The sequence below is a fragment of the Triturus cristatus genome, chromosome 9 (genome assembly GCF_964204655.1).
Source record: "Triturus cristatus chromosome 9, aTriCri1.1, whole genome shotgun sequence".
Classification (NCBI taxonomy): Eukaryota; Metazoa; Chordata; class Amphibia; order Caudata; family Salamandridae; genus Triturus; species Triturus cristatus.
The window spans coordinates 368633303-368657419 of NC_140592.1; the positions used below are offsets into that span (position 1 = coordinate 368633303).

At 44.9% G+C, this 24117-nt stretch overlaps 1 protein-coding gene across 2 annotated transcripts in view; it reads right to left on the minus strand.

Moving 5' to 3' along the window:
- The window catches only part of PCBP4 (poly(rC) binding protein 4), a 148775-nt gene extending 139691 nt beyond the window's left edge, over window positions 1-9084 (minus strand). The window contains exon 1 of one of the 2 annotated variants that reach the window (XM_085625177.1): window positions 8908-9084. The gene's annotated coding sequence lies outside the window, so the exon portion shown is untranslated. The remainder of the gene's footprint in view (window positions 1-8907) is intronic. The other variant, XM_085625174.1, reaches the window with a different exon arrangement.
- Window positions 9085-24117: the final 15033 nt, after the last annotated feature.

Below are 24117 nucleotides of genomic sequence, written 5' to 3' on the forward strand. Positions count from 1 at the left end.
TTCTATGCCCGGTTCTGTACAGCATCAATCAAAGGTCCACTTTCATATTTCGTTGGGGACATATCACCACTGGAGGGACAGAACGACTTTCATGGGTGCCCGGTTGGTTTTTCTTCCATTTATATTTTAATTCATGGAATCTTTCCCTTTACTTAGGTTTGTTTGGGGTAATTTATTTATTAACTCACAATATTGAAGGCTTTAACATATAGTCATTTCTGCCTGTTACCATTGAAGATATATGCTTTGCATGATATTGCTAACAAAGACATCAAAGTGTGTATTCAAAGGGAATTATAAGTACAGTTAAAAGCTGAGTTCAGTTGGTTCTTCAGGCCTGTGAACTCGGTGCCACTGCCCCTGCTGCACCAGCGGAAGACTGAAGGTCCACCTGTTAAGTGTTATGATATCCTCTGCAACATGGAACTTGCAAGCATAGGGAGCGAGTCCAGTCCACAGCCTGGGTGTTTTTACATTTTGGCCTAGAGGGGCTTTATTTTATGTAATGAGGATGTCTTTTAGGGGTCGTCCGGGGTAGCAGCTGCTACATATGTGCATTTACCTGTACCCCGCACCCTTGCCTTCTCCTAGGGACCCCTGGATTATTGCTGGTCAATCAAAATTTCCCTCTGCTGCACAGTTGTGAAAGTGATACAACACAGAAAGCTTCCAGTGATAATTGGATTTTTAATCGATATTAAACTAGAACCTCTGTCAAGAAGTGGAGAAGTGTGGCTCAATGGTTCGAGCGGCAGACCCTGATGCAGAGGTCTGGCCTGGGACCAGGGTTCAATACCCGCCTCGGCGGGTCTTGGGCTCAATTTCCTCGGACATGTTAATTCTCGCCTCGGTGCCTACTCTAATCATGGGTCCCACTCTGCAACTCTGGGCAATAGCTTGCTTAATCTCCACAATGGCCCCAACAACGCTGGGATGCCTGGCTTCACCTTGGGGGTGCCCAGGAGTGGACATTTCACAGGGAAAAGCCAGGAAGGGTTCCCAGCGGTATGAGTACAGCACCAGGACACCCTAGGGTAACAGTGTGCTATACAATTACAACACATTTACATTTACAAATAGCAGTCACGTAAGCACACCCTGCATGATTCTAAGCAGCTGTACCTGCACTCATCACTGTACAGTGAAACACAAAACACTATCACTGCATGTGTTTAAATCCAGTTTCATGTGTTACAAAAAGTGCTATAGTGTGAACGCTATATGAAATAGTGTCTCAATTTTAACTCCTGGGGACTTTATGGGTTCCAGAGTAGCGTGCTACTCGCCAAAAAAAGCCATTCAACACCCCATCACGGGTAACCAGCGCAATATAAATACAAACCTCTTTTCCCTCTTCTATCCTTCCTGAAACCAAATAACTGAATAACCTATCCACCACTCAAATTACTTTCATATTTCACTATACTAATTCAACACTACACTAATCCTCGTCGAAAAAGCGCTTCTACGTCAGCGATAGTAAACACAATATAAATGCAATTACAATACAATTGTAGCTAGTGATTTGTATTCCCTGACTTTTAAGCGGAATCATGATTTATAACCTTTACAAAAACTATTAAGCAACATTTTCAGGTGTGTTCCCCTTTTATAGCTACCTTTAATTATTGCAGACCTGAGCAAATGAATAGACAAGTACCATCGCCGAGTCACTGCTTAAAACGCCATCTGTCCTCCTATCTACTGTTAAGCTGTTAAGCGTATTAAAAAAAAAAATCCGTCTCCTGCAATTTTCTCACTTTTAGGAATACATTGAGGGAACTAAAATATTGGGGGTGAGAGTTTTGAAGAGGCAAAATCTAATTTCTTTAAACGACACAACGTTTACAGAATCCCTCTAAATATTTGTAGGGAAATGATGTCTAAATATTGCATCTGTCACCAAATGGCTCCCTGAAGTACAAAAAAGTCACAACAACGCATTACAACTGTAGGCTGAAAATGTCCTTCCATGGCTTCCAAAATGGTTTTAAATATTAGTGTCTGGGTCTTAGGCCACGAGACACCACTTCCTGGGATGTTATCATTTGTCCGGCCAGTGGGTCATCTCAGGGGTGGCTCTAGGCTCATGGTGGCCCTGTGCAGGGAGCGTAGGTAGGGGGCCCCGCCCGGAGGCCGCCAAATCCCTGTCAGGGGCCACCACGAATATGTATTGTATCCGATTCCTCGTGGCGGTCCCTGGAGTTTGGCGGCCCTTTGCAGGTGCACAGCTTGCACATGCCTAAGGCCGCCCCTGGTCATCTGATATCAATCCCTGAGGCGCCACCAGATGGCTGAAGTGTGTGGGGAGAGGGGGTGGTGTTGCGACTTCTGGTAAACCTAACTTATTAATGGTGATGTGAGGTCATGCTGCCCTAAATAAGGACATTTAGGACAACAGTGGCAGCCGTTGCATTTTTTTACGTTAGATTCTGCATAGTACCCTACGTGGTAGAAAGACACTAGGAAACCATTTCCCTCACTTATGCACATCCCTGCCTCCCATAGCAATCTAGGATTCTCACACAGTCCCTTTCCCTGGCATGCGACACTACCCATCACACATATCCTCGACTCTCATACTTTCCTGGTTCTCACATAGTCCCTTTGCCTAAAAAATGTCCTTACCTTTCAGGAAGATCCCATACGGAGTATGGCATACTCTCACACATATCCCTTTTTTCTCACACAATTATTTTTCCTCTCACACACCGGTAACCATCATCAGGTTCCCGAGTCTCACACACATTCCTGCCCCACACTAAGTCCTTCTAGACATCCCTGCTTCTAACACACTTCCTTTCCCTCGCACATCCATGGTCCACACGCACATACACAGCGACCATTCCACAGATTCCCAATTCATCCTTATTTCTCTAAGCTACAAAAAACAAAGCATTCTTCAACATATGGAAGTTCGCCAGACATCAGAAGGATTGAAATGCTCAAATAAAAATTCTTCAGAAAAGAAGAAGAAAGATGAATTGTTTTCAGCCTCTGTTGCTCCAAACATGATCCATCAGAGAAAGGCTGTCTAACAACGAGCACGCCCCCCCCCCCACACACACACACACGGCGGTGCCTCACAGAGCCAGGGCACAGGCGCCAGCTGTTGGTCCCCACCTCGGGCAGGGGCGGCACAGAGCTGCTTATAGACATGGCATTAGATTAGCGTGGCTTTCAAACTGCAGCTGAAGCACCACGGACTGAGGCCTGGACTTCAAAGAGCTGCGTAGACACTCGGCTCGTGCCCAGCAATGCTTTGTACTGAAGACAGACATGGGCAAATGCACCGTAGAGCACATGCAACCGCGCTCAGTCTCACCCTAACTGTGCTGAGTGACACCCTACTGCACCGAGGCGCAAACAACTCCAGGAAGTGACGCACAGTCCCACCGGCTGGCACGCGTATTAACTTAACAGCTGTACTGCGTGGCACACAACTCCGAGTGGTACCCAAACGGAACTTAAAGGCACACGTCTGTTGTTAAGTGGCATTCAGATGCAGGGAGTGGCATTCAAGTGTACCGAGAGACACGCATTAACAAGGGGTGCCCCGGTGCTTAGTTTGAGCCAGTGGTTTCCGGTGCTTGGCACCAACACTTAATTGTCAGCACCGGCACTGACAGTCTGCACATGGTGGCACTGTCAGTCGAATTTAGAGATAAGGACAACAGCTTGTTATTAATTCAATACACAATAAATAAATAACTAAGGCCGTTTTATAGCTTTGGGGTCCAGGTATTGTCACACTTTTAAGAGTGTGCTTATTGGTAGTGTGTTGGTGCTGTCATTGCCAGCTGTGGCAGAGGCATCGGGTGGTGCAAGCTGTAGTGGCCTCCTGACGCGGGCCCTGGCACCTTTTTATTTTTTTATTTTTTATAAATTAAGAACTGGGGTCCCCACATTGCCGGTACTGCACCACAGAGGAGGGGGTGGGGCTATCTCTGCAAAGCTGATTAGAGACTCTTAGCTCCCAGACCCTCTGCCCAGCTGGTGGATTGCACTGCACTGAGCTGCTTAACTCCTCTCAGCTCTTAATCAGTGCCGCTCTTGGACGCTCATTTTCCACTTCATCTAAATGCACACAAACCCCACCCTCCTATTAACCATCTGCACTAAACGAGGATGGACAGTCAGCTGTTTGTCTATGCTCCAATCGGCGCCCTATCATTGTATTTGGGTTGAAGCACACTATAACATACATAACAAATACATTGCAAGTCCATGCAGAGGAATGAGGCCTAAGGCAGAGTCTCTTTATAAAGTCACAGAACTTCAAGGTGACTTGCGATATGCTTAAAATGGGGGACAGTGGGCATTTTATTCCGTATAATACATGGTCACGCCATCACTCTTTTCCCAGGCCTCGTTTAAATCTGTAGTGTTGTGCTAATTCTTATTAAAAAAAGATGCATTGGCTGAACCAGAAAAACTTTCAATGTGCAGCTTAAATTTAGTTTCCATAAATACTTTAAACAGTTTAATATCTTGCTCTCAAAAGGGGATGTAGTTCAGAATATGTCATTACATAAAAACATAAAACAGCCTTTCTCTGAATGAACTCCAGCAAGGCAATAAATATACTACCATATGTATCTCAGCATCAGCTAATTAATGTGAATATTCAGGGAAAATAGTTAAGAAGAAAATACTGAATTTATCCCAGGCTTTGTTAATCAGCAGTTGCCTGGGACCTGTCTTCCCAGCTGTCTACTCGTTTTAGCCGAAAGTATTATGAGGTCACAATTTAACTGTAATAAGTCATTACAGTAGAGTACTGGTGACATTTCTTTATACGGTTGAGTAGTTTTGTCACAACTAATTCACAATAAGAAATGTTGAGAAATGTTTTATACAGTTATTACAGGCTTCCCTGTTTTACATATGTATTACTTCACCATTCCCTGCAGTTCAAAAATGTAAGAGAATCTTGATTCCTAAAATTTCACCACATTTGTTATCACATTCATAACGCAAGTTTCATTGCTAATTTACCAAAAAGATTTATCAGCACTATAAATTACAAGAAAGCAGAGCACTTTGTAGTGCAACGTTTCGTAAAAGTTTTCATTTTAGTTGGCCTAAAGACTTTTATTTATGCAAACTTTAGAACATGCTTCCCAGCCTACAAGCATCTTGTGTCAACAGCTATTGTGCCACTTCATAACAACACAGCACATTTGGTTCTTCATAAAATAATATTTGTATTTATTGCAAACAATCCAAGAACGTATCCTAAGCATTTATAACATTTTATATGGACTAATGACAGGGCACTTTTGCCAAGCTACGGGACCCTTATCACCAGCAGTTTGGTAGAATATAATTACATGGTGTGAGAGCCCTTGAAGATTATGATCACAAAGTAACAAATATTTTTCAGTCTCACACTACCTTACATATTGACCGCATAATAACCAAATATCCATTAGTGGTGTACACTCTAAAATAGGAAACCACAAGTGATATCCAAATAGCTAATAGTGCCATATTGCTATGATGAGATTCCACATGTCATATACACTCTAAGCTGGAAGGCCACATGACATATCAGAGCATCTCACAATAAACTCTAAGGTAGAAGGCCATGTCATCTAAAAATATCTCATAGTACTACAGACTCTACCATTAGAAATCATGTGTCATTACGCAATATCTCATTGTGGCTATGGACTTTGATAGGATCTAGCATACCAGATCAAATATCCAAGACCCTGGAATCATGCGGCAGGGGCGGGTCAAATTATGTGGCACGGTTGAGTAAACTAAGCAGCAAAAAAATGTAAATTATGTAGCATAATGTGGCACATTTTGCGATAGTATTACTACATTATATTGTCATTTTTATTACACTGTTTTGGTATTGGTTGTACCTCATTAAATCCAGTTTAGCACCCAATATAGCAATAAGCAACAGCAAGGTGACCAGTCAACCTTTGCAAAAGACCTTCCACTCCGTGGCAACACGTGTCGGTGCATTTTTAGTAACTTTTGAACTGTTTGAGCTAGAAAAAAAATTTTTGTCACACCCTCCTGATTATGCAGCAGATGATGGATTCTGTGGCAAATGCGGCAAATCTATAAATATCTGAAAAACGTGTGGCCCTGCAAAATCTCAACGCTACACTGATCTGCTGGGAGATTGCATGTTATATTCAGGACCACTGTAATTATGCACAAATGTACAGCCATGGAGATTTTTGCATAAATTATATATCTGCTGCATTTGGCGCATAATCCATCATCTGACACACAATCTGCAGATTTCAACAACAAAAAATTGTTTCTAGCTCAAACGGTTGAAGTTACTAAAAACGCAGTGACAAGTGTTGCAGCACAGTGGCAAGTCCTTTGCAAAGCTGGACTGTCCATCTTTCTGTAGCTTATTGCTATATGTGGGCATTAAACATGCACTAATGAGGTGAAACCAATGCCCAGACAGTGTTACCAATCTTAAAAATAATGAAATAATGAAGTAATACTATTACAAAATGTGCCGTATTATGCCGCATAATTTGCCTTTTCTTGTCACATAATTTAGTCAACCCTGCCACATAATTTGGCACTTTCCTGTCGCTTAATTCCAGTGGCCTTGCTTATTTTCAAATAGCCCATAACGACAGAGGAGCAAAAATACGAGGCCACGTCATACCCACATATCTCATTATGTTATAGGATGTAAGACAGGAGATGGCACTTGATATTCAAATGTAGTGCTACAGACTGTAACACAGACAGCTACACATCATTTGCTGGTACTATCGCCTCTAACAGAGGCGACCACGTCATATCCAAACATCAATAATGTTTTAGGCTCCCACACAGGTGACGGCATGGCATATCCAAATTTGTCATAGTTCTACGCACTTTGAGATTTGGGAGACTTTACACCCTGATAGCTCTTCACAGTTTTATAATACCCTTTGGACACCAGAGTAATCCTTCTGGCTGTACACATCCTACACAGGCAATGGACAACAGAGCTATCCTTCATGCTGTACACAGGTCTAGTTCGCGCTATAAAAACTTTATAAATAAATAAATCTCACAATCCTAGGCAGTAAACACCAGAGCTATCCATCAGGTAGCCCGCATCTCACAACCCCAAACCATGGTCAGCAGGACTACTCCAGGCTTTCCACTTTTTATGTTCTCAGGCCACAGACATCAAATCTATCTCTAAGGTTCACATATCTTACAGTCTCAGGTATCAGACACCAAGTCTATCCCTAAGGTTCACACATCTTACAGTCTCAGGTATCAGACACCATCTCTGTCCCTAAGGTTCACACATCTTACAGTCTCAGGTATCAGACACCAAGTCTATCCCTAAGGTTCACATATCTTACAGTCTCCAGAATCAGACACCAAGTCTATCCTTAAGGTTCACAAATCTTACAGTCTCGGGTATCAGACACCATCTCTGTCCCAAAGGTTCACACATCTTACAGTCTCAGGTATCAGACACCAAGTCTATCCTTAAGGTTCACACATCTTACAGTCTCACGTATCAGACACCAAGTCAATCCCTAAGGTTCACACATCTTACACTTCCAGGCCATGGGCACCAGGGCTAGCCTTCAGACTGTACACATCTTACACTCTCAGATCATGGGCACCATGGGTTAGCCTTCAGACTGTACACATCTTACTTTCCCAGATCATTCACACAAGGACCATGGCTCAGATTGCAGACATCTCACGTTCCCAGGTCATGGGCACCGGGGCTATCTTCCAGACTGTGTAAACAGGTGGCTATCATCATCAGCTCACTGAAGCAAGGCCCCCGTCGGCCATACATTAGAGTCTCGGCCCCTAGAGGGGAGGATTCTCTCTTACACTGTAGAGCACTTACACCCCCTGGCCTTGGGCAGCAGGCCTGTCCCCTGGGTCTGAGACAATAACCAGCAGCGCGTGCATCCGCGCCTGCTGTGAGCTGCAGTCTCGAATATTGATCTGGCTTTGGCACCAAGTGATAAAGAGCCAGAAAGGGGAATAAAACATGGAAAGGACATCTAATGCAAGGAGGACAGGCAGCCCAGTGAGTGAGTGAGGAGAGGAGGAAGAAGGAATAAAGGTAGGAAGGAGGGTCAGGACGAAATGAGGGAGAAAGGAAGGAAGCAGTGAAGGGAGAGACAAGGATAGGAAGCAAGGACGAAAGAAAACATAAGAGGGAGGAAAGAAGAAAGGGATGGGTGAGGCTGAAGAGAATCAGAAAGAGAAATGCCATTGAAGAGGGGAATGAACCGAGAGGACTTGAGGAAGGGCGCAGAGTAATTAGCTATGAAGAAATCAGTGATGAAATGTAAGAACTAAGATTCGAGATGATGCAGAATGTTGAAAGGAGGGCACATGAACGATAGAGAATGCACCACAGTGAACTTCAGAGGAGCTGCTTGTTATATAAATAAAAGGGACATATAAAGGGGGGGGGGGGGAGGGGGGATAGAGCCGGTGAGTCAGAGTGAGGAAGAGACCGGGCAAGTGAGGCGGAAACTGAATGGGTGGGAGGAGAGGACTCTGCGAGGCTCTCCGAGACACCCGCGACTCTTCGCTCGAGAATGACAACACCGCCGAAGCCAGGACACACGCCACCACGACCAGCGCGCGCTCTGAAACTTCCCATGTTTCCCGGGGGACAGTCTACGCCAGGGGACACTCCCTCCACACCGGGGACACGTCTTCCACGCCCGGGGCGCTCCCTCCACGCACGGGACATCCCTCACGTAACATATCACACAAGATACTCACCGTCTCTCTGGAAGTGGGAGAAAGGGCACCGAACACAGACTCTCTCATAAATCACGCAGTACCACGAGCCTATCCCGGGTCTGCCGCCCTCCTTCACAGCGCGCCCACAGCCCCCGCACCCAGCCCGTCACCCTGCGCCAGGCTCCAGCTTACCTCCACGCCGAACCCTGCACCCGGCGCGCGCACAGCTCCACTCCGTCCCTCGTAGTGAGCTCCGCGTCCTGAATGCACGCTGTCACTGAGGGAGAACAAGTGTGTGTGTGTTTGTGACATCAGCCGAGAACAATGAAATGCCAGAGAGGGGAGGCTGAGGGAGACCCCCTCCAGCTCGCCCCTCCCGCCGGCTCTGATTACAGAGAACATATAAGAGGCTCTCTGGTGCACCCTGGGTAAGGCCATCTGCCAAGGACAGGGGCACATTGTCCCTCCCTCTCCTTGGCTACACCCGGGGCACCCTTCGCCTGGGATCTTCCAGGGTAGCCCGTCCAGCCATGGACCCCTCGCAGGTGCAGCAACAACGAGAAGGGGGCGCAGGCCATGCCTCTAATGAGCCTGTCTCCAGTTGAGGAAATACATGAATGCTAGTGGGCTTGACCCTCCTTCCTGTGAGTGGAAATTTAGCACTGTTTCTGCTGAACAGAACACTTTACACCTACCTCTGGGAGAGAAGCTTGCACAGCAGCTCGATATTCTGCATCTGTCTATTCGAGGGAAGCTTGCGCTGATGATCGAAATTCTATACCGGAGTATGGGAGGAGAGGTTTCACTGCTGCTGGACGGTCTCGCCTATGTGGGAAGCTGGCGCCTGGACATTCAATACTTATTTTCTGAGTGAAGCTTGCTACACTGCTGAATATACAAATGTGTGTGAAGGTAGCTGGCACTGCTGTTGATTATTCAAGTATATGGGCTGGAAGCTGACACTGGTGCTGGACAAACGATACCCAGGTATCTGGCAGAGGTGGATGGGGAGGCGCTACGGGGCATTCCAAACGCCAATACGAGTGAAGCTTGTATTGCTGGGCGTTCTTACGTGTTGGTGTGAGGGAAGCTTGCCCCCAGAAGGACATTCTGTACTTGTGGGTTTGAGGTGAGGTTTCAATGTCGCTGGACAGTCTGCACCTGTATTGTGATGTTGGCACTACAACTAGGCATTCAACACTTGGCTTCTGGGGGAAGCTTGCTCTTGTGGTAGGCACACACAGATAAACATTTGAACCCCAATGCTTAATCACCTCGATATTTTACCAAATAAATTTGGTTCCAGCGTCTCCATTTGCTCTGGCTGTTTGAGACTACTCTCCTCGTCAGTTAAATACAATTTAGCAGAGTTAAACCGAATAAAACACTAGAAGCATAAATAAAAATGTTCTAGATCATAAACAGTACAAAAAGTAAATTTAATACAGAGTAATTAAATTGCAGTACAGAGAAAAAATACAATGAAATGCCATAAAGGCCCGATACAGAGGTACAGATAAATGCAAAGTCCTAAAACATAAAAATTCGAACTGTCATACTCATAAAGAGTACTGACAAAATCCAATTATAAAGACAAGTCACCTGCAAGGAAAATGGTAGAGAATCTCCATCAAAGTAACAAACATTGGCAAAGCCCACAGGTCTTTCCTATGCAATAGCTATTGGGTGTGCCAATGTGTTTTAGCCATGTTGTACACCAGGCTGCTGTATAGCATGGCTAAAAGTTAATGGCGTAATGGAGAGTGGTGTGGCATGAAGTGTGGAAGAGTGGCATAGAATGTTGTAGAGTGGCATGGCGTAGATTGGGGTGTCATAAGTGGGTATAGTGCTCTAGCGTGGAGTGTCATGGAGGGAGTACAGTGTTGTAGAGTGGAATGGCGTAGAGTGGGACGGCGTAGACTGGCATGGTGTAGAGTGGTGTGGCGTGGATTGTCATGGAGGGAGAGGTATCACAGAGTGAATGGGCTTAGAGTGCAGTAGAAGGTCGTGGAGTGGCACAGAGTGTCATAGAGTAGAGAGGCGTTAAGCAGAGTGGAGTGGCGCAGAGTGGAGTAATGTAATGTGGGGTCGCGTATAGGGAGTTTCGTAGAGTGGCATAAAGCGGAGTAGGCTGTCTTGGAGTGGAGTGGCTTGGAGTGGAATAGTGAAGTAGAGTGGAATGGCACAGAGTGGAGAAGAGTGTCATTGAGTGCAGTGCCATAGAGTAGAGTAGAGTACAATGCTGTATAGTAGAGAGGCGAAGAGTGCAGTGGTGCAGAGTACAGTGGTGTAGAGAGCAGTGGCGTAGAGTAATGTGGTATATAGTAGAATAGAGTGGCATCGAGTGCAGTGGTGCAGAGTAGATTGGCATAGAGTGCTTGTTTTGTGTAAAGTGGTGTACAGTGCATTGGAGTAAAGCGCAGAAGTGTAGAGTACAGTGGATATAGTAGAGTGGCATGGAGGGCTGTAGTGTAGAGAGATGCAGAGTAGAATGGCGTAGAGAGGAGTGGTGCAGCATAGATTGCAGTGGAGTACAGTAGAGTGGTGTAGAGTCAAGTGGTGCGCAGTGGAGCAGAGTGGCGTAGAGTGCACTGGTGTAGTGTGGAGTGGTGCAGAGTAGAGTGGCGCAGAGTGGAATGGCGCAGCATAGATTACAGTGGCATCTAGTGCAGTGGCGTAGAGTGGGTAGAGTGGAGTGGCGTAGAGCGGAGTGGCTCAGAGTGGAGTAGAGTTACATAGAGTGCAGTGGCATGAAGTAAATAGTTTCAGAGCAGATTAAAGTGGCATAGAGTGGAGTGTCACTGAGTAGAGTGCAGTGTCGTAGAGCAGAGTGACGTTCAGTGCAGTGGTATAGAGTACAATGCATTGGCGAAGATTGTAGTGGCCTAGAGTGCAGTGATAGAGTGGAGTGGCATACAGTCACGTGGTGCAGAGTAGAGTGGAGTAACCTAGACTGGAGTGGTGTCGAATACAGTGGCGAAGACTAGAGTGGCGTAGAGTGCTTTGGCATAGAGTAGAATGGTGTAGAATACAGATGTCTAGAGTGTATCACATCCTGTGATTCTGGGTAAATCCCCTAATCTCCCTGTGCCTACCAAAAATGAATGTGTCTTTGTGTAACGTAACTGGTGTTCATGTAAAGTGCTCCAATACCTATATAAATCTGCATAAAAAAATCTAATCTGTGCTATCTCCAAGTGTGCCACAAGCATAGAATTCACTTCAACCGAGCATTTCCTTAGCACCAGTTTAACATATAAATACAGCAATAGGCAAAAAAGGGTTGACAAGCAAATCTTTGCAAAGGACCTTCCATTGCAATACAACACACTTTGCCAAGTTTTTAGTAACTTTTGATCAGTTTGAGTTAAACTATTTTGTTAAAATATGCAGATTATGCAGCAAATAATGGATTATGTGGCAAATGCGGCAAATTCTGCAGCCACACAATCACATAATTCCACCCGGCACTGGTGTAAACACACACACAGTTGAAAGAGTGTATTGATGGGTGAATGTGTGTTTGTTTGGTGAACAAATAGGGAGGATGGATAGAAACTGAATAGATCGGTTAGTGAGTTGATGTTGAATGAGTTGGTCAATTATTTGGGATATGGATTTGTAGGTGAGTAAATGGATGAATGGGCGAGTATGCGTGTTTGTGAGTAAACAGACTGATCATTGAGCGGATGGGTGAGTCTGTTTATGAGTGGTTAGGGGAGTGGCTGGAAGTTTTGCGGATGCTTGATGTTTTGTGTGCAAGTGTTTCCATGTTTATTAAAGAGTGAGTTTGTGCATCAGGTGTGGTATGGATGGCTGACAAAATAGAATAAAGAAAATGGATCTATAGGTGGGTGAACAAGTGAGTATGCTAGTTATTAGGTAGTATAACCAGCGAATTAGTGCGTAGGCAGGAGGATGGCTCGATAGTTAAATAGATGCTTATTTCAATGAGTGAATTACTAGATGATGGACGGGTATATCCATGGACACATAAGTGGATGTATTACAGGTGGAAAATGTTAGTTCAGTTGAATGGACAATGGAAATTTGTGTGGAGTGATAAATGGATGAATGAGTAGACTGGTAGATGGATGGAGAATGTGTGTGTACTTAGAACGTGTGTGTGTTTACCATTTGCTCATTTTAAGGGCCACTGGAATGTGATGGGGTGGACCAAATTATGTAGCAGGGTTGACTAAATTATGCAACAGGAAATGGCTAGTTATGCGGCACAACACAGTACATTTTATGATAGTATTACTTCATTATGTTGTCATTTTTACACAGGTTAACACTGTGTGAGCAAATGTTTCACCTCATTAGTACCAGTACAACACCCAATACAACAAAAAGGCAATAGAAAGGGGACCAGTCAATCTTTGCACAGGGTCTTCCACTGTGCAGCAAAGCGTGCTGCTGCATTTTAAGTAACTTTTGACAATTATTTACAGCAGAGGATGGATTATGGGATAAAATGTGTCATATGTATAATTATGCTGCATAATTATTACAGTACATACTTAATATTTTGATCCTTAAGAATTACTTATGTTTCAACCCATGTATCTGCAAATGGAGGTTTTATGTTGCTTTTCTGTATAGTTTCTCCCACAAGGCTATGCAACATTGGCAGAGTTTAACGGATAGAACAGTTCACTTGTACCAGATGCCTCAGTGTATTTCCTAAAACCTGCGATTTGCCGCATTTTCCACATAATCCATCATCTGCCCAAAATCTGCTGATTTTAACAAAAAAAATGTGTTTCTAGCTCACACAGTTCAAAAGTTACTAAAAATGTGATGACGTGTGTTGCTGTGCAGTGGAAGGCTGTTTGCAAAGCTGGCCTGGTAATCTTTCTGTTGCTTTTTTTTTTAACTATATTTGGCTATTTAATTGTTACTAATGAGGTGCATCTAATGCCCAGAAAGTGTTAGTAAATGTAACAAGCATTTACAATGCAATGGTCTCGGCATTATTAAAATTAGAGCTATTGGCATTGCTCATGACATTATTTTTATTTATGGTTTTGTTTTTAAAACATTTAAAGAAACGGCATTGTTATTTACAATGTCAATAGCTTAATCTCTCTCAAATGCGAGACCTATTGCATTTGCACCCACACACAGAGCCACACACACACAAAACCACCCACACACACAGAGCCACCTACACAGAGCTATTCACATAGAGAACCCACACACAAATAGAGCCACCCACACAGAGGCACCTACACACACACATTTAAATATACATAGTTTATTTGCCCCACACTCACTTTTCTCCTACCAAGATCACCTGTATATATCGAAGTGCATCTAATGCTAGCCAACGATGCCAGGTGGCACAAGCAGACTTATGGTAAGGCAATGCATCAAGCAACTGTGGTCTGAAATACTGGAACCAATAACCAAAGTGTTCCATAAGTGTATAGAACTTAGTGCTCTTGGGTACATGACTAGGATGTAAGCCCAGATCCAAGACCACTAAAAAAATATATACCAAGAGGAATGTAGCAATGCAATGGAAGGCCAATAGTGCACCGAGCACCAAAATGTGGCTGCATGATGTTCATACATTGTCGAGAGCTCTACCGATGACACTTCTGAAACACCCATGACAAGAAAGCAATAAGAATTTGCAATGCAATAGGTCTTGCATTTGCTAGAGTTTGAGCTATTTGCATTGTAAATGACAATGCCTTTTATTTCTTGGTTTTAAAAACCTTACAAGCGCTTACGAGAAGCAAGGCTGGGAGTAAAAGAGGCCTCCACAACTGAAGTTTATTTTCAAACGACGACCAACTTGGCACTCAATGTACACAAAGTTCTCCCGGGAAGCAGCCATGGGTGGAATACAGGGGGTGTGTTAAGGGATGGGTTTTTTTTCGTAATTTTATATAGCGTGAACTTGACCTGAAGGTATCCGGTATCGGAGTGCTTTACATGAGCACCAGTTGCATTACACAAGGACACATTCATTTTTTGTAGGCACAGGGAGATTAAGTTATTTGCCCAGAATCACAGGACGTTGAGTGTCATTGCGGAGACTCGAACCCGGTTCCCCAGATTAGAGATCGACCGCCCAAGCAATTAGGCTACAGAAACAATTGGAAAGGCTCATGTTATCAACAGTCATTGATAGACACCAAAACTACCTGTTTTCTTTATTTATCCACCCAGTCTGTGGAATGTTATCTCCCAGCATCTAAAATGCAATAAGACAGAAGACTGCAGTGAGTTTTACTGCAATCACAACCAAATGAGAATAGCAGGCAAAAAAAATCTACATAATTGCAAATAAGGTTGGTGTTTATAGTTTGCAAACCAAGCAATGCAACCAACTTCTCAAAGGAAAAGGTAGGGGTCAGAGACCATCTCAACAACTTTTCTTACACAATTTAAAATAGCCAGACAAGAGCCCACAATGTAAAATGAGAGGAGATGGGATGCCGACATCCTTAGGTGTAATAAATACTTTTGCTGGGGTTTGCACTAATATAGGCAAACTGCTGTTGAGGTGAATGGAGTTCCAATGATTCGATGAAATTTGAAGTTAAAACACACAACTATTCAGAAAGAGTTCATCGTAATTATTATTTTTCCTCTGGGTTTCTAAAAAAACAAGCAATGGCAAATCGAGAAACTTCCAGTGAGCCATGTTTAAATATTACTGTCTCTAATGTATAACGGTGAAAGGTCTAAAATAGAATTGATCCCTCAATTATAACAACACCCTATGTATACTCGGTACTTTCTCTTAATGACAAATCACCTAAACGGTCGAAAATAGCAAAGGAGTAGTTTTAGGCCACCAATCACCGATTTTGAAAAAAGGAAGCATTTTCATACATTCAGCAAGCAAAGAGTTTCCAAATCTGTTGCCGGATTAACCTTCTGCTACAGTTTGTAAAGAGTTTTAACACACAAAGTTGCTAAACACTGTCAAAAGTTTTGAGATTCGGGCACCAGATACCTACTCCGCCTAGTGCTGAACACAGAGGCAACATCTGTCCAGAAACAGCTACCAAAAGGAAACCGTTTGACACGGGCGTCTGGCGAAGCATCATGCATGCCTAGGGCCCTCCCGCACGATGCTTCAACTGGATCAGGAAATGTGGATAGGGAAGTGTGGACTAAAGAAGAAGGAATAAATATAACACACACACACGCACACGCACACACGATAGCCAGTACAACATGTGCATAATTATTATGCAGAAAGGGGGGGGGATTCTAGTATAACTAAAAAGCGCAAGGCAATCAAAACGTAATCAATTCACTTATGCACACTGTTTACCAACATCTACCCGTCAATCATTATTACCGCTGCACTGAAAAAGTGCAACAAGCGTGCCCAATTACTCAGACCTGTGACGCAACACGCAGTGCAAGTTCAATAAAGGTACTTACAGGTGAGAACATCCATATTGCTGAAATTCATTACTGCCAACACGTTGCAATATCCGGTGGAACAGGGACATTGCCGATATTATGGCCATGTGCAAGGCTAGTTCATAATCTGCAGCCCCGTACTCGGCACAGGAGAAGCGTGGAGATCTTCATCATAGCAGGCAGACACGAGGAAGTGTCATAGGCAGGAAGGTTTGGAGATCGGGGCCCAGCGGCACTGAGAGCAGAACCGAGAGCACAGCAGTCGGCCTGAGGGAGCAATAAAAATAAAAGCGTCCAGGAAGCGCTCCTCGTCCGCCGGATCGCATCAACTTCCTACTAGCTGCGATCACGGAAGTGCTGTCGGGAATGAGGAATGCCTCCACAGAAAGACACGCAGCAGAGGGCGGAGAATGGGGAACAACCTTACATGTAAAAAATTAGAGGCTTTGGCGGCCACAGATAATGAGGAATAATTCACTCGTAACCCTGTGCCACAGCTCCAGATATACAGAGGAGGGCGGCCGTTGGAAACATCACAGCTCGAAGACTGACGGCATAATAAAACGGATGCGGCAGAAGCGCGCTCTGCAGAACGTCCGTAGGGAAACATGGCGGGGAGGAAAGGGAGATTGTGAAACGCAGCGTCATGTTCGGATTCGGGGGCGTGTTTTTCTTTCTCTCCTCTTCCCATTGGCTGGAATGTTTACATTCCAGAGGAGAGAAAGAAAGTAAAAAACACGCCCCCGAATCCGAAAAAGACGGGGCTTAAATGGACAGACGCCCCTCTCCTCCAATGGCTGGCCTCCGTTTAGGAAGCCAGCCAATGGAGAAGAGGGGCAGGTTCAAGCCCCGTACTAGAAAACAATAAATCTCGCGAGCGAGACTGCGCAAGCGCAGCCATCGCTAGCCGAGACCTAAAAATTACAGACTAATGAAGTAATACTATTGCAAATGTACCACATTATGCTGCATAATTTACTCAATCCTGCCACATAATTTGCCCCTCTCCTGTTGCATAATTTCAGTGGCCCTGGATATAACACCCCACATTCATGCAATGCAGCACGTCTGGCGACTAGTTAACCGTCACTATGATACTAACATTGCCCAAATCTGAGACACACCACACAATCACCAAAGAAGTACACAAAAGAACTTCCACACGATCCTCTTATATGTCATAAATGGCCATCATCATACACCCAACAGGGCTTCTCTCCCAACAGTATCCGCTACAACTAATTTCACCTTAATTTGCTTTTTGCTGACATAACAATAGCCTTGATACCCCGATGGGTACTACTCAGTTCCAAAGTCATATAGTTGGCAAAGTACTGCCAACTCAACAGGACTGTTCGTGCATCACACCAAAATACATCATAATACTATGCAAAGTTAGGTTAAATACTGTCCCGCTCACATGCACCATTCCACGTCATAGCATATTTATTTATCTGTACCCAACCCATTTTACCCTCAATTTAACCGACACAAGCATTTAGTAAACTAGACTTTTAATACAATAATGTCTATTAACTACACTCAACCAAACAGAAATACAAAACTGGGTGATGCAAACCTGAGAGGCATACAATAAGGGTACCCAGGTCAAGAAATCACTTCGCTGCTTTAGTAGTGGTTGAAGATGCTATACAAAAACTGGTAGCATTTGTAAACTTATGGAAGGAGAATGTGTGAGGATAAGCAATAGCATGTTTCTGTGTAAGTGTGTTTGAATGTGTAATGGTCTTGGTGTGATGTGTGATCGTGAATGTGAGTGCGTGATGAGGCTGTGATTGTTTATTTTCGTGTGAAGCAGTGTTTATGTTTTGGGAATGTATTTGTGTGTCTATTGGTCTAATTTCTGGTGTGATGTGGTGTTTGTTGGTGTGTTTTTCCAATGACATTGTGCATGTGAGGGTGCGATTATTAAGGTGCGGGTATGCTGATTTTATGGTTTGTAAGGGAGAGAGAATGTGTGTGTGTGTAATGGAAGGTGCGTATGGATGTGTAAATTTGTGATAGGTCCCTGTGTGTTTGTGATGGGGTGTATGAAACATATCCAATCACACAAAAAAGGCCACCCAAAGCTATAAGAAAAGCTTGAGCGATAAGGTGTAAGTCATTTTTAGTGTATGTTGAATTACTAAACAACTGTTGTAGTGCTGATCACAAAATTAGACCAGCAGCGCCGCCACATGGCGGGGTGTCATAAGTGCCAGTGTTGACAATTAAATGCTGGTGCCGGACACAGGAAACCACCGGCTCAAATTAAACAATAGCCAAAGTAGAACACAATACTCAGAAAAACGTATAATCAAAGGTCATCTCACAGAGCAATCTACTATGTAAAATTTAGAAAAGTATGGAAGGCAACCTGGACGACCAACAGCGCCATGAGGCCATACTAATGGCAACGTGAGTTCTTTAGCAGTCTCACTGACATAACATTTTTTCTTCTACTTTATTTCTTACTACGGCTTAATTATTATTGTTTTCGATAGGCTTGATTGGCAGTCTCAACACCTAATATGGAGTCAGGGCTGGTCTGCAGTAATAGGAGTTGCACCACTGAGAACAAGACATATCATTTTCAACAGCACATGACAATGGAGCCTGTTTAGCAGACCTCAGCCCATTGCTAAGTTCATAAATCAAGAGTTCCAAATAAAAAAAAAATGGTTAAATACGCAAACGTAGATAGACTTCCTCAGGGGTAACTTTGAGTTAAAAATCTCCTAGTGAACCCTTGATGGATCTAATTAAAAATGTTCAGACTTTCACATCACTGCAACTTCTATCACACATTATGACTTATCTCTCCCTGATAGAACCGGGATTCCCTAGTTGGCTGAGGTAGGTACCTTAGGCCAAGTAGGGACCCTCGCTTCTTCATCAGGGAAAGGAAGGACACCTTCTCAGATAGCCCCTGCTCATCCCCTTGGTAGCTTGGCACGAGCAGCCAGGCTTATCTTCAAGGCAAATGTGTAAAGTATTTGCAACCACACTACCAGTGACCCTATGGTGACACCAGAAAAGGACTCCACACGAGTTTCATATAAAAACAAGTATACACTTATATAAAAAGATATACGATGAGACTACACGATAGGAATCCAACATATGCGTATTTGTAATATGCCTCCTGGACGGTTATTAGGCCATCCAGCTCTTGTAAGTTCTGGCTGTATTAATGAGCAATTCCAGATGATCCTATGCAGTCCTAATGCAATGCTATGCAGTTCGTAATGAAAGAATCACACACTTTGCAATGTAAAAATAATGCAGCTTGTTATGCAACAATCAAGCAATTCATAATGCCAAAAAAATGCAATGCGTAATGCAACAATCAGGTAGTTCATTATGCAAACTAATGCAATGCGTAATGCAACAATCAGGCAGTTCCTTATGTAGAACTAAAGCAATGCGTAATGCAACAATCAGATAGTTAGTTCTGCAAACTAATGCAATGCGTAATGCAACAATCAAGTAGTTCGTAATGCATACTTAATGCAATGCGTAATACACTCCAGCACTGATCACAGTGCTTCAGACGGTCTCTCCGCCCCTCGTACTCACTCGCGGTCAGTTTCCATCAACATATGCCCCCAACACGGGTCTGGTGTAAACCACAGTGCAGCTCCACACTCCGGCCCCAGTACTGCCACTCCTTGACACGTACGGGCTGCAATACGAGCTGGAACAGAGGCTCCCGCTGCAAGAAGGGGAGAGGCCGAGAGCGTCTCTCTCTGAACCCGCACCCTGCCCCAGGCGCCAACACACATTACCTGGGGGGTGCGACGTCGCTCTCCTCTCCACCTCTCGCGACTTTGGCCTCCTATGGGACTTGGTTGATTCCGGACCGATGACGATAACGAAGATCTCAGGCTGTAATAGGGCACACACACACAGCGTCGCTGAGACTTACTTGAGTTCCAGGTGCACACGATCACAGGGCAATCCTCACGAAGGTCTCAGGCTGCTCAAAGCACACGCACACAGTGTCACAGAGACTCACTTGGACTCCTGGTGCACACGATCACAGGGCGATCCTCACGAAGGTCTCAGACAGCACGAAGCACACGCACACAGCGTCGCTGAGACTCACTTAGACTCCTGTCGGCCACGATCACAGATCAATTCTCACAAGGGTCTCAGGCTGCACGAAGCACACACACACAGTGCCGCTGAGACACTACTGGAAACGTTTATGTTCCCGAGTTTCCACAATAGGGAGCCAGCTCTCCTCGGGCCCTTGGGGTTAAGTTACTTCAGGACCCAGCACAGCAAAGTCCTTTCAAGCAGGGGGACACAGCACACAGCAAAGTCCCTTTAGCCTCTCCTTGGTTAAAGCAGCAAACTGCAGGCCAATCCCAGAACACACAGCAAGGGTCAGTCCTTTCCTTCAGTTTATTCAGCTGTTTCTGCCTTGGCAGAGGTTTCTCTTGACCACAAAGTAGTTTCAGACCTGTTCAGTCTTGAACAGTTCCATTCCATTCCCTTTCATTCCATTCCAAAGTCCAGGAGTTTCAGCTCTCATAGTTATACCACTAAATGTCTTTGAAGTCTTTGTGTTCAGGGGGGCACTGACCCCTGTCTAAACCAGTTCTGGGTGTCTCCCTGCCAGTGACACCTTATTCCTTTGATAGTGGGTGTCTGGATCCTCAATTACTCAGCAGGGGATGGAGCCATTGTTTTATGGCTGCAGCCCAGGCCTCTTCACCTCTAGGGGCTACTCCTCTCCCCTACACTCCAGACGCAGGTCAGCCTGTTGCTCTCTCACCTTCTCCCCTGGGTCAAGACATTCCCCAGATCCTATCATTTTCAAATCCAGACAGTCAATCCACAACCAGGCAGAGACACACAGAAAAGTTAGAGCACAAAAAGCCAGCCACTTCTAAAAGAGTGGTTTCTAAACACACAATGCAAAAACCACCTTCACAAAAAGATGTTATTGAATTGTGAGTTTAGGCATACTAAACTTCACATATCCATCTTAAGCCTCTGGGAAGATAGGCTGGAAACATATTACACAGCCTTCCCCATTCTGTCCTATGGGCAAGATGGCCTGTCAACAGTGAAAAATGAAATGGAGAGTATTTCACTGTTAGGACATGGTACACACCTTAGTACATGTCCTACCTTTCACATACACTGCACCCAGCCCAGGGGGTATCTTGGACCTACCATAGGGGTGTCTGATTTGCATAGAAAGGGAAGGGCCTGGCAAGTGGGTGCACTTGTCAGGACAACATGGCAGTTTACCAAACTCTGTGCAGGCACTGCAGTGGCAGGCATGAGTTCTCTCTTTAAGGCTACTTGTGTGGGTGGCACAATTAGTGCTGCAGGCCCACAAGTAGCATTTGCATTACTAGCCCTAGAACACATAGTGCACTTTACTAGGGACTTTACTTGTAAGACAACCATTCCAATCATGGACAACCAATTACCATTACACTTTACACAGGGAGCACTTGCACTTTGACACTGATCAGCAGTGGCAAAGTGCCCAAAGCACCTACGTTGACAATACCATGTCAGAAAAAAGGTCTAGGGGGGAAGTAAAACGTTTAAGGAACTTTAGCCAAAAAGGGCCAAGTCCAACACAACCCCCTCCCAACCGGACTTCCCTGCTTGGGGCGATTGAACACGGACGCAGGCCCGCTACTGCAGGGACACCCTCCTGTTCTATGCCTTCCTGACCCCCCTGGGAGTTCTCTTGGTCACTACTCCCTGGGCCACCTATGCTGCTCCATGTGTACTTCCTAGCAGTTGGGGCCTCTTTAGGGGTGCTGGTCCCTTGGCAACCCCCACCTAGAGCGGTACCCCTGGGAGACCCATTGGTCAGGATACTGTCCCCAGTTATCCCGCCGATTCTGAAAGTAATAACAAATCCTAGGCAACAGAAAACCTGGCGAAAATCAGGTATTAAACATACCAACAAGGACTCAGTGTACTACCGAAAACATTTAAAAACAATTCATTTTATCAATTTTCATCATTAAGTTAAAATAGAAGTACCAACATCAAAAACAAATAACAAGACAATGACATGATAATCAATGTGACCATACATATGTGTCAGTATTGATTTACATACACAAAACCTTTTGTTATGAAAAACACATAAACATACATAATATATATAAGAACAGACATAGAGGGTGGCTAAGTCTAGGTAGATGAAGATGTAGATCTCTGCCCTCCAGGTTCGAAGTGGGTTTACCCTGGTCACTTCTAGGGAACCTAGCCCTACTGGCTGGCCACTGTCCCACGGGTTTTCCCACGGAGGGACACCTCCCTCTCTTAACCTTCCATTTAGATTTCTGTGCTTGCCATTTAGGAATGGTACCACAAGCTTCAGGAGCGCGGGAGCGCTGGTTACAGACGCCCCACATCCCCCTGATGCTAGGTGTTCTTCCTCACACAGCTGGCAAGTAGGTGCTAGGCCTCCCACATGGTGCCCCACAAAGCAACGCTCCAGTCTCTGGGGTGGGGTGGTGAACCCCTGTGGATGCTGCTCACACTCCCTCCCTCTCCTCTGAGACAGGGCACTAGCCCGCATGCCCCCCCACTACTCTGGGACCTAACTACTCTACTTTGCCTCTTTTCCCTCTCAAATGCCTCCTCAGACCCTTGGACCCATGACCAAGGGTCGGGCTCTTGCACCAGCTCCCGGGAATCAAAGAGCTCGCACCCTAACACGGGTTGGCGCAATCCTCGAAAACAATTACTGAGCCTAGGCTCCCTGGGGGCCAAATTAAGCAACCCCTTCAAATCATTTGCCATGCTAACCAACACCCAATCATTCATTGCACGCTTGTACTCATCCACACTTGGCACTGGCTGTGTGCTGCCACCATTCAAACTGGACTCCATCTGTTTAACATTGATGTCCTGTTCCCTCATGCTTAAATCATGAGCTAAGAGAATCTTTTTCTCTTCCAAGGCGAGAGCGTTCCTGCTCTCCTCTGCTCGCTTTTCACTTTCAATGAGCAACTTCTTCTCTTCTACTTGAGTTTTAAGTTTTATAACCTCCAACTCATGCTCTCTGACCCTGTAGTTTTCCTCCAGCTCCTCTGGGGAAAAAACTCCTCCCTGAATGGTTATTCCCAGCCCCTGAGGCTGGTCCCTCCACTGGCAAATCCTGTCAACCAAATCCATTCCCTGGATCATCCTCATCCACCTTAACATCACCTGTCTCCCGAGCCCCTTTGGCTTCCCACCAGGCCCTCAAGGCCATTTGCAGCTCCTCCTTATTGGCGCTACTTTTCATGGGACATCCCAAAGCTCTGCAGAATTGCCTCAATTGATCAACTTTGTAGGTAAGCAATGCCTCAATGTCGAACTCTAATTCTGCAGCCTCACTCACTTCCTGACTCCTCTGAGACATGATGTGTGGCTTAAATGTCACTCAAAAATAGAAACAAAAAACCAAAACACAATATGTGGTTACGTCTTGGTCTGCGCTAACTTAGTAATGTACACCAATCACTGTGAGTGAATTTGCAAATACACGTTCAAATTCCAAACCCGCTGACCATCAATGGGAGGTCCCAACCGCTGCCTGCAATGTTAGAACCTGGATTCCTTAGTTGGCTGAGGTAGGTACCTTAGGCCAAGTAGGGACCCTCGCTTCTTCATCAGGGAAAGGAAGGACACCTTCTCAGATAGCCCCCGCTCACCCCCCTTGATAGCTTGGCACGAGCAGCCAGGCTTATCTTCAAGGCAAATGTGTAAAGTATTTGCAAGCGCGCTCCCAGTGACCCAATGGTGACACCACAAAAGGACTCCACACGAGTTTCATATAAAAACAAGTATAAGTTTATATAAAAAGATATATGATGAGACCACACAATAAAATCCAACATATGCGTATTTGTAATATACCTCCTGGCTGGTATTAGGCCAGCCAGCTCTTGTAAGTTCTGGCGGTATTAATGAGCAATTCTAGATGATCCTAATGCAATGCTATGCAGTTCGTAATGCAAGAATCAGGCACTTTGC